The sequence below is a fragment of the Castor canadensis genome, chromosome 14, assembly GCF_047511655.1.
Source record: "Castor canadensis chromosome 14, mCasCan1.hap1v2, whole genome shotgun sequence".
NCBI classification, from domain to species: Eukaryota; Metazoa; Chordata; class Mammalia; order Rodentia; family Castoridae; genus Castor; species Castor canadensis.
In genome coordinates this window covers 79,405,855-79,416,152 of record NC_133399.1, presented here as the reverse complement: position 1 = coordinate 79,416,152, position 10,298 = coordinate 79,405,855, and positions in this window count along the sequence as shown.

The window sequence follows — 10,298 nt, the reverse complement described above, 5'->3', positions numbered from 1 at the left end:
AGTAGTCTTATATACAATTTTCACTAACAACTGCCTCAAGGAAAAAAATACTTCTACAACAACATCTGCCTAGCAACTGCTTGGTCTCCCACTCCAGTTATTAATCATTGTGGCCAAAGATGATTATTTCAAAATATTTAGTGTAATCTTCCTCACTTTTGTCTTTTAAAATTTCCTCAACTTCTTTGAATATGCCTGTAGTTTGCTATGCATTCCTATTGCAATGCTCTCTATTCCCAAGTAAATATCACTTTTCTCTGGAGATTTCTGATGTTTTTTAAATTGAGTACACACACCCCACCCCAAAATACAGATGCACACACCAACAAACACTCTGCAAACTTAAAACCATTAGTAAGGCAAAAGACTGGGTAGTGAATGTAGTCTTTGGGCCAACCACTAGTACTCATTCATGATAATCAAAATGGCAGGTATATTTACCAGCTGATGGGCTCATCTCACTCCCATCTCTGGCTAGCCTGGTCCAGTCCCAGGAGTCTAGAAAAAAGACTGCCTTTCTGGAGCAAGGATCTGGGTAAAGGCACCTGGCTCCCTGTTGTTAGAATGCGTCAAACAAGAGTAGTGGGTTCTTCCTGTCAATCTATTCATAAAGTATGTTTTCTCCTTCATAAAATTTGCTGTAAGTAAATTTTAAATTATAAGCAAATGTACTTCTACTTGGCTTTCACCGTAAAAGCTTGCACAGAGACAAACAAACTATGCTCAGAACCAAAAAATTAAAATAATGAACTGAGACTGTTTACACTTTGGGTGACAGAACTCATGAATTTTTCCATTTGTTACTGATAGTCCGGGGCACTGGGAAACCCAATAGTAGCTCATGATAGGCTTTATCTCTTCAGTAGGATAGCAGTTGGCATATGTAAGCATCTTTGTAAAAATTAGGGAAAGGGGACCCATCCTTTTGGCAACCAGGGAAAAATTTCCTTCTGTGTGACATCATCTCAGACCTGGGCACGTGGCATAAAAATCAATGGATTTTAGCCTCTCCTGCAGGCCTTTGCGCAAGGCATCAGTGTACACGCTGGCCTTGCTTTGCTGGGATTGTAAGCTCATGGCCCAAGGGCCAACCTAACCCATGGCCATCGTTTGGTAGACCTGCTTTAAAAATATTTCAAGAACCAACGTGTAAAATTTAAGAGCACCTACACAAAAATACAGAATTTTTGCTTCTCTTTAAAAGATCTAGTCCAGCTCCTTCCTTCTTCTATGGCAACAACAGGATGGAGTCAAATTAGCAGCTGCTGACTTTGAACTCTGTTGTTCACCATGCTTCTTATCACTCCCAATTGCCCGACTCAGAGACCAACTAGAAAGCTGTCGCTCCGTAGTGCTTTATGGTTCCTATGTTCCAATTTTTGTGAAAGGCAGGCTCCTGCAGGCTTTTAGGCATTCAGTCCCTGCCAGATTCTGACTCTCTTTTGATCACAGGTGACAACAAGTTCCAACCTTATACCTCTAGGCTTTAAGCCGAAAAGTAGGAGCATCTTTCTCAGAGCGCTGCCAACTTGCTCACAGTAGGACCAGACCAAACCTTACAACAGTATAGGAGTGTTGCATTGCTGTACTTCCATTTGTTTACAGTCTTGCATTTTCACATCTTTAGGGTTATGGTGGCTTAGAGGAATAGGATAATATGTATACTGTGGTTGTGTTTAGATTTCAGACAGAAGGCTTCTAAGAAGGCACTGCTCTTGATCTTATTCTGAAAAAGATGGAGAAACACAGAGAACTGGATGATCATGTCAGGAGGAGGGTGGGACAAGGAGGGAAAATCTGTCCAGGGTCATGAAGAACAAGCTGCCTTGGAATCCCTTAAGACTTTTCTAGCCATGTCTTTCCCCCCCTTTTTATGTAGTCTGATGCTTCTTGTGATGCCCACCTTCTAAAAACTGTCAGTCAGAAACATTTGCTGATATAAAGGCCATCTGTCTGTTCCAACTGCAGGTACCAAGCTGTAGGGATGCCCCAAGAAATACAAAACCAAAACTGAGCTTACTAAAGAAGCCAGATCTGACTTGGTTGTTTTCTGGAGGCACTTGGGCAGTTCTTGGCTTCATTGGATGTCCAGAAGCTGGGAGGACAATATCCCAGCATTCCCAGGTCAGGTCCTGCTGTGTAAGCTGATATCTCTTTCTTTGGACTCAGAGAAGATGCTTGCTAGCACTACACAGTGAACACCCAATGGCAGTCAGTGATCCCAAATGGCATCAGCTTGTAATGCTGGAAAGATACCAGCCAAGGCAAGTCAGAGGCAATGGAATGCAGCAATCCACTGTAAAGTAGGAGTACTTGGTTTCTAGTTCATGTGCACACCAGAGCCCTGGCACTCACTGAGCGCTCAACACGGCCAGTGATGAAGTGGAGCTCTGCAGTGCAGGTGAAGAGAAAGAAGGCCCAAACCTGGCTGTGAGTGAGAGATCAAAGAAGGGCTTTCATATTGTTATCTGAGAGGAGACATTACAGCACACTTGCTTGCTGGAAGGAATGACCCAGTAGACAGAAATTGATGATGAGATGGAGCAAGGGGGTAACTGCAGAAGTCTCTGAGAGCATTAGAACTCAAGGGAAGGAGTGGGCATTTTGGATCATGCGTAGGGAATGGCTGTGTACATGGACACAGGGTGGGAACTGTGGTGGGTCAAAGCTGAGTTACTTTGAACAAGTACTTTTCCTCTAAACCTAGAGAGGCACTTGATCACAGGTACTAATATGAGTTTTCATAGGGAAAGGAGATATGGATTGAGAGGAGATATGGTTGTGATGAGCACTTGGAGGATGGGGACATGGAAGGCAGCTATGCTCACCACAAAACCACCAATAACTCTTAAGGAGGATGGGGAACATGGAGTAGAACTTTGGAATTTTACAATAGCTTCTGGGCTCTGTGTGTCTGTGGAACAGGGGAGGGAGACACCAGAAGACAGGAGGGAGGCACAGCTTTGTAGGTTTTTTGTTGTTGTTATTGTTTTTGGTGGCACTGGGGTTTGAACTCAGGGTCTCACTTGCTAGGCAGGTGGTCTTACTGCTTGAGCCACTCCGTCAACCCAAACTTTGCAGTTTTCATCAAGCAGTCTAAGGTAGTGCTCCAAATTTTGAGTTGATGACAGAATGGTTTACTTAAGCACTCATAGATTTCTTATTTCTGATTTTAATTGTAAATCTTTGAAGAAACCAAAATCTGTTGTGTCAATCAAAGAAAATCAAAAAAGTATAACTTCCAGCAGGGAGAGGAGTTTTAGGGAAATTGCTGGGGAAACTGCCTTGGCCCAGTGGCCTAAGGAACAGGGGTAAGAGTCTGTGGAGCCAGACTTGATAGAGGGTCAAGTGTATATTTTGCACTCGGATCTGGGCCTACTAAGTGACAGGTTGTGATAGGTTTTCTCCACTGAAACACTGTCCCTCAGCATTTCTTTCAATAATACGAAAAATCATTGAATGTAGAAAAGGAAAATTATTTGAGGATGCAATTTAGAAAGGAAAGTCTAAACTGATTATTCACTACTTCTGAATGACGTTTCTCCTTGTGCTTAAAGAAGCACAACGTGGGTGCAGAAATTCAGTATATTTTTGTTTTTAATCGCGTATTCAACACAGTAGTAAAGTAGGCATTGTGCCATAACGCATGATGTGGTTAGAATGTCTCAGAGGCACAGATCAAGTGGGGAACAGGGTACAGCCAGTTCTGTAGCTTATGAAAGATACGGGGGGATTGAACAAAGTGATTTTGCTCTATACTGAAAAAATTTAAAGAATCCATTTGCAGACAATGAAGAGTAATGTCTTTTGTTTGTTTGTATCTTAGACTTAACTCTCTAGGACTATCATCTTGCTAGATGAATTGGTGCAGGGATAGAGCTCTCTCAGCACTCTGGCTGGCTGATTTGTTAGAATTCACTCACATTGACTCTGCCACTTTGGTCTCATCTAAGCCCTGTTCTGGTAAAATACAAGATCATCTCATGTGAAACCACATCTACATTTAAGTCAAGCCACAGTTGAGGACTGAGAAAAGTGGTTTTCAATTTGTTTTTACTAGAACTTACAGTAGATTTATATCACAACCTATTACTTAAGTAAACAATCTTTTATTCTAAAACAAGTTGAAAACATTTCACAAAACATTCTTACAATGTGTATTGCTGTCTGATCTGTTCTGTTCATGTTAAATGATGCGGCTAACATTTTACAAAATTGAATTGATGTCCATAAATGGGTTGTGAACCAGTTTAAAAAAAGTTTAGAAAATGGATTTTCTTTCTCATTTTAGGTATGTATGTAATAGAAGGGTAGCTAAGGTTGTATAAACTAGGGAATAGTTGATATTGATATTCACAGACATCTGAGTTGAAGAACAAAGGCAACATGAGTATTCATTGTAATTTTTTTTCCAGAACCAAAGATTGAATCCAGTGCCTAGCACACACTAGGCAATGTTCTACCACTGAGCTACCTTCACAGCCCCTGGTATTTCTTTTAAGAAATAGTAACTACTACTTACTGCCTACTCTCCAGTCATTACAGTACTAGGTTCTCCACCAACATGTTCTCTAATTTTCATAACAACCTGTACCTTTGGGTACTATTATTCCTGTCAAAGGAAGTACTCGAGCTTACAGAAGATGGTGAGAAGTAACAAAACTCCAAAGGAGATGATCAGGTAAGTAAGCAGACTGACTCACCATAATGTCACAGTTGTTAAAGTAGACATGTCTCAGTGGACCAGAGTGAGACAGTTTATTACTCTAGGCACAGCAAATGACAGCTGGGATGGGCCAGATGACAGTTCTGCTTATAATGGTTGTGTGTGAACCTAGGGCCAAGAGCTCAGCACCATTTAGAGTAAGTTGTAACAAGCCAGACTCCCTCCCAGTGGTGACAGGGACACAGTAGTGATACTGTGGTTGCCTAGGTGAAGAGTAACAGAGACAGCATCAGATGGGCCTCTCAGTCTGGCATACTCAGCAAGGACATGTGTGGCTCTTGGGGCCCATGGGAGACTGCCTCTCCAGCAATTCCCCATTTCATACTTGAGACACTGAGGTGAAGAGGTGTCACTTTTGTAAATTCACATGAGTAACGTGGCAGAACCCATTCTGATGCAAATGCTCTTTTCACTCTACCACACAGCCTTACACCCACCCATGGCTAATCTTGTGCCTTTCACCCAAAATACACCCACAGCTACTGGTGACTAGGCACAGTCACGACATAAGTCACTAAGCTCGGACATGATCATTTCACATGCAGACAAGCCTGACATTAGAGCAACTCTTAGAACTGGAATTTCTGAACCAAAGGCCTTTGTGATTTGGGCAAATATTGCTGAATTGTCCTTCATAAAGTTTGCATCAAGCCAGGTGTTGGTAGGTTACACCTGTAATCCTATCTACTCAGGAGGCAGAAATCAAGAGGATGGAGGTTCGAGGCCAGGCTGGGCAAATAATTCAAGAGACACTATTTCAAAAAATACTAAACACCAAAAAGGGCTGATGGAGTGGCTCAAGTGGTACAGTGTGTGCCTAGCAAGTGTGAGGCCCTGAATTCAAACCCCAGTGCCACAACTTTGTAGGGGAGGACCTATTTCCTCATACTTTCAAAAATAATGTCACCAAAGTATTTAGTCTTTGCTAATATCATAGGAGAAAAATGAAATCTCAATGCATAAGAAGATAAGTATCTTCTTATCTATTATTTATATTCCCTTCTATGAAATTGTTACATTCTTTGTCCACTTTCTATTGTCTTTTTTTCTAAATTTCTAAGAGCTTTACATATATAAATAGATATATTAAAAGTACTTTTTCTGTGTTGTTTATGTGAATTTTTTCTCACACACAATTTTTTAAATTTTCTAAAAATGGCATCAAAGTTAGCATTTTATTTTATGGCTTCAGTTTTGTGTCATCCTGAGACTATACATCTGAATCCTACCTGTAATCCCAGCACTCTTGATGCTGAGGCAGGAAGATCACAAGTTTGAGGCCAAACTGAGCTACACCAGTGAGATCCCTCCCTCTCCCCCAAAATCCTCCAACATTTTCTTAAAAAATATTTTTCATCTCTGCGGAAGTTACTATGATATTGAGTATGAGAAAGTACTTTTCCTTCTTTCCTTTAGCCTTTTCCAATGGCTATCCACTTATTTAAGACATGTTTTCTACAGAGATGTCTGGTAAGTCCCCACATACATTTAGGTTTATTTCTGGTTTCTATTCTATTTTTGAGTAGGTGTCAACATCTTGTTGCTTGAAATATGCTTCACTAACTGGCAGAAGTAGTCTCACTTCATTACCCTTCGTTTTTAGTACCTTTTCTAGCTATTCTGGTAAGGTTTGCCATAAGAACTTTGGAGGGCCAGGCATGTTTGCGCATGCTTGTAATCCCAGCTATGTGGGAGGTGGAGGTTAAGAGGATTGTGGTGAAGGCTGGCCTCAGGTGAAACATGAGTCTCTGAGTTCAAATTCCTGTACTGCAGAGGGGTTAAGGGGAAAGAATTTTGAAATCAGCTTTTCCTTCTTTAAAGAAATCCAATGGCACTTTTATAGGTGCCATACACTTATAGGACAATTTAGCTGGAATTAATACTTTCTGATTTCCCATTGGTGAGGTTGAAAACATTGATGTCTTTCTCCCACACCCTTCATTTGATCCATTAGCAAATGCTTCCACATTTCCTTCAACATATACTAAAGGAAGAAACCATCCACTTCTCACCCCCTCTACCTGCTACCCTCATCAAGCCATCACCACTGTTCACCACTTCCTCCATATCTGCTCTCCCTGACCTCTTGCTTCAGTCTATTCTCAACACAAAAGGCAGAATCAACTGTTCAAGAGCCAGAGCACCTCACAGCTCTGTGCAAAACCCTCTACAGGCTTTCCACCTCTTTCTCACTGTGGGGAAACAAAACTCTGGTGGTGAGGTAGCCATGTGATTTTGGGGTAGGAGGCGTGCCCTGTGCAGGAAGCAGCCAGAGCAAAGGCTCTGAGGCAGGATGGCAGGGTAGTAGCAGAAGTCACAGACACAGCAGCCAACAGAGGCCAGGGATTCAGTTTAAGCAAAAATAGTTTAAAGTTATTACCAGCCTGGGTGGGAACTGGGATGGCAGAGCGAATCCTTTCATGTTAAGAGCCTTGTGGAACTACTTGACTTCTAAAACTATGCGTGTGACTTTAACAAAAATAATGGGAAATTTAAACTTACATATGAAAGAAAAACATAAAAACTCACAGACAAATTAAACAGATGGCACTGCCAGGATGTAGGGAATCAGGCTTTTCCCTTAGCAGATGGACATTCTTATAACCCAGACTCCATGACTTCTCAGTTATCATGGGGATTTTAAAGAAACTAACAACCCTTTATCAATTAAAAATTTAATTTTGCTGTCTCTGAAAGGTGAGGAATACTTAGTGTATCCAGCATTTACCAAGTCACATGGAAAACTGACAAGTTGTAAATTTAGTGATCTTCGGAAAAACATGACAGAAGAAAAGGTTCCAATTTTTCTTTTCCTTTCATGTTTTAAAAAGGATCATTCTATTGAGTAATTGGAAAGGGTATGATTTTTAAGAAAACAAAGCAAACAAGTGGAAAGAATATGGGGATGGAAGTGTTTACTTCCACTGAAGATGTCTCAGAGAGATGGAGAGCTCTTCCAGGCTGCTTAACCATGAGACTGATCCTAAGTGAGTCAGAATACCCATTGTCCTCTGAAAAAACTAACAGGGTTTCATCCTGCAGTAGAAGCAGAAGGATGAAGAGCTTAAAAAGAAAATCCTCAGTTTATATCCAGTAAAGTGCAGCCTCTTGTAACTACACATTCACCGCCAATGAAACCTTTCTCTACTTATCTTTCTGTACTCTACAAACTGCTAAAATGCTAAAACTGTCAATGTTAACTTTTTTCTTCTGTTTTTGAAAATTTAATTTTTTTTGGTGCTAGAGGTTGAACCCAGGGCCTCACTGAGCTATACCTCCAGCCCCAAGGTTAGTCAGCTAATTATGAAGCCAAATGTTTTTAATCTCATCTCCCCTTCCCCATGGACAAGTTTCTTCCATTTCCAAGTTGCATTCTGTTTCATTAATGAAAAGGAGAAAGAACTGAGCAGAGACAGTTTGCTGTTCACAATATCAAGGTCAGTTTTTCAACAGGCCAAATCCTCATGGAGGGGTCTGAAAAGGCCATATTATTTCCCCAGAGGACTGCAGAAAAACATGCAAGATACCTCATACCTCCCAGATGCCAGCAGTAACAAAAGGAAAGCAGGCAGGGGTGGGAATGTTTCCTGTCTATTCGATCACCACCATCAGCCTAGTAAGACAGTTTATTTTGGAAACTAGATTTGTACCGGAAACTCAGCAAGCAGAAATGGTGGAAAAATTGAACAAGTTTTTATTTTTGGTTCTCATCAGCAAGAAATTAAAGCTATTAAAATGATTAGGCACTGCCTGTTAAAATGCTCTTCAACTCCTCATATTAACAAGACTCAGCATGCAGGAATTTTCATTATTACACAAATTTACAAGATCAGTAAAGGTCCTACTTTAAATCAAATATTTGCCTCTCTTCTAATACTGTACAACTAGAGCTATACATAATTGGTCTTCAAAAAATGCATTGATGGTAAGAATCCTTAGCATCTTGAAGGTCACATTTTGCCTTTAAAATTTAACACTTTAAATAAAAGTTATCTATCTTTTGTTTTTTTGATCAGTGTGGCTTTCAAACTCTTATTTCAGTACTACTATTAACTTTAACGTAATGACTCAGTATCCATACATAAACACCTACATCCAAGCAAGTTTTCATAAGGAGAAATAAACTCTTATAACAGGGACTTGCACACTGGTCAGTTCTATTCTCTTCCATTCCATCAAAGAATGCTAGTAAAGACCCTCAATTACTTGCCTCACTAATGAATCACAAATTAGTTTGAAAAGCACTCCAGATTCTGGCAAATAATTGAAAACACTCAAATTCTGAACCACAGCTTACCAGATAATCATTCTTATTCTGTGGAATATTCGATGTTAGAAAACAAGCAAAAACGAAACAAAAAAACAAAATGCAGAACCATCTCTATTGCTATAGCCTGATTTTTTTCCCCTAGTACTGGGGTTTGAAGTCACAGCCTCCTGCTCTTTAGGCAAGTGCTATACTACTTGAGCCAAGCCTCCAATCTGTCTAAGCATGACTTTGAAGTTTACTATTATTTAAAACTGTGCAGCCTGAAGAAGTTGAGGTGGGATGACTGAGATTCAAAAGCTGCAATTAGAAGAAAACCCCCAAGTGCAGGATTGTCTATACACTTCTGTTCTGACTTTCCAAAGTATACTGCAGGCAACACTTGCTTTATCTGTAACTTTAATTCCAATCACTGTATTTTTTATTTTAAGAAGTTTTGTTTGGTTCTTTTCCTAATCTGCTTGATGATTTTGAAGTTTCTTGTTCCTTTCTCAATTGCATTAAATTACTTGATGATAGTAATACCAATACATCCTTGTGGCTCTTATTCCTCTGAAGTTTTTCTTGGCAGGCTTTCATGCTGCCTTGCTAGTGTATGTGTGAGCCACATTCCATGAACTCTGTATGTGGGACCACTTAGGGGTTTGGGTTGAAAGTGTTTTTTTCCAGAACAGATGTGTGTTTGTTTTTACCAGGTGCCTAGATACCCTTCCAATTTGATACAATTTTAAACTAAAACCTTGGCTTAAGGTTTTGTTTTGTTTTTAGATCACCAATATGGGAAGGAATTTGGGGTGAAATTCAATTGTGAAGTATTTTTTGGGCACAACTGCCACGAGACTACACACACACATATACATCTTACTCCACCATCAGAATCAAAGTTCAAGATAGGAACTCTTCCTCGAGGGCGTCATTGGAGGATGGATCCAGCCATAAGGATGCTCCTGTGTGTGTGTGTGTGTGTGTGTGTGTGTGTGCGCACATACATGTCTGTGTGTGATTTCCTACCCTGCCAAGTACTGACCCTGCATTTGCCTCTCGTGTGTGTGTGTGTGTGTGTGTGTGTGTGTGTGCACATACATGTCTGTGTGTGATTTCCTACCCTGCCAAGTACTGACCCTGCATTTGCCTCCTGCCTTCTGGGAAGGCAGTTTCTGAAGTTGTGAAAACTAAAGTTAGCCTTAATTTTCAGATTGTAGCTCCAGGTATTCCTTACTTTCTTTTGAGCTCATTCAAAAAACATTTTTTATCCAACATTTTCAGAAGGAGAGTACATCTCACACCATGACAATATGTGGATTT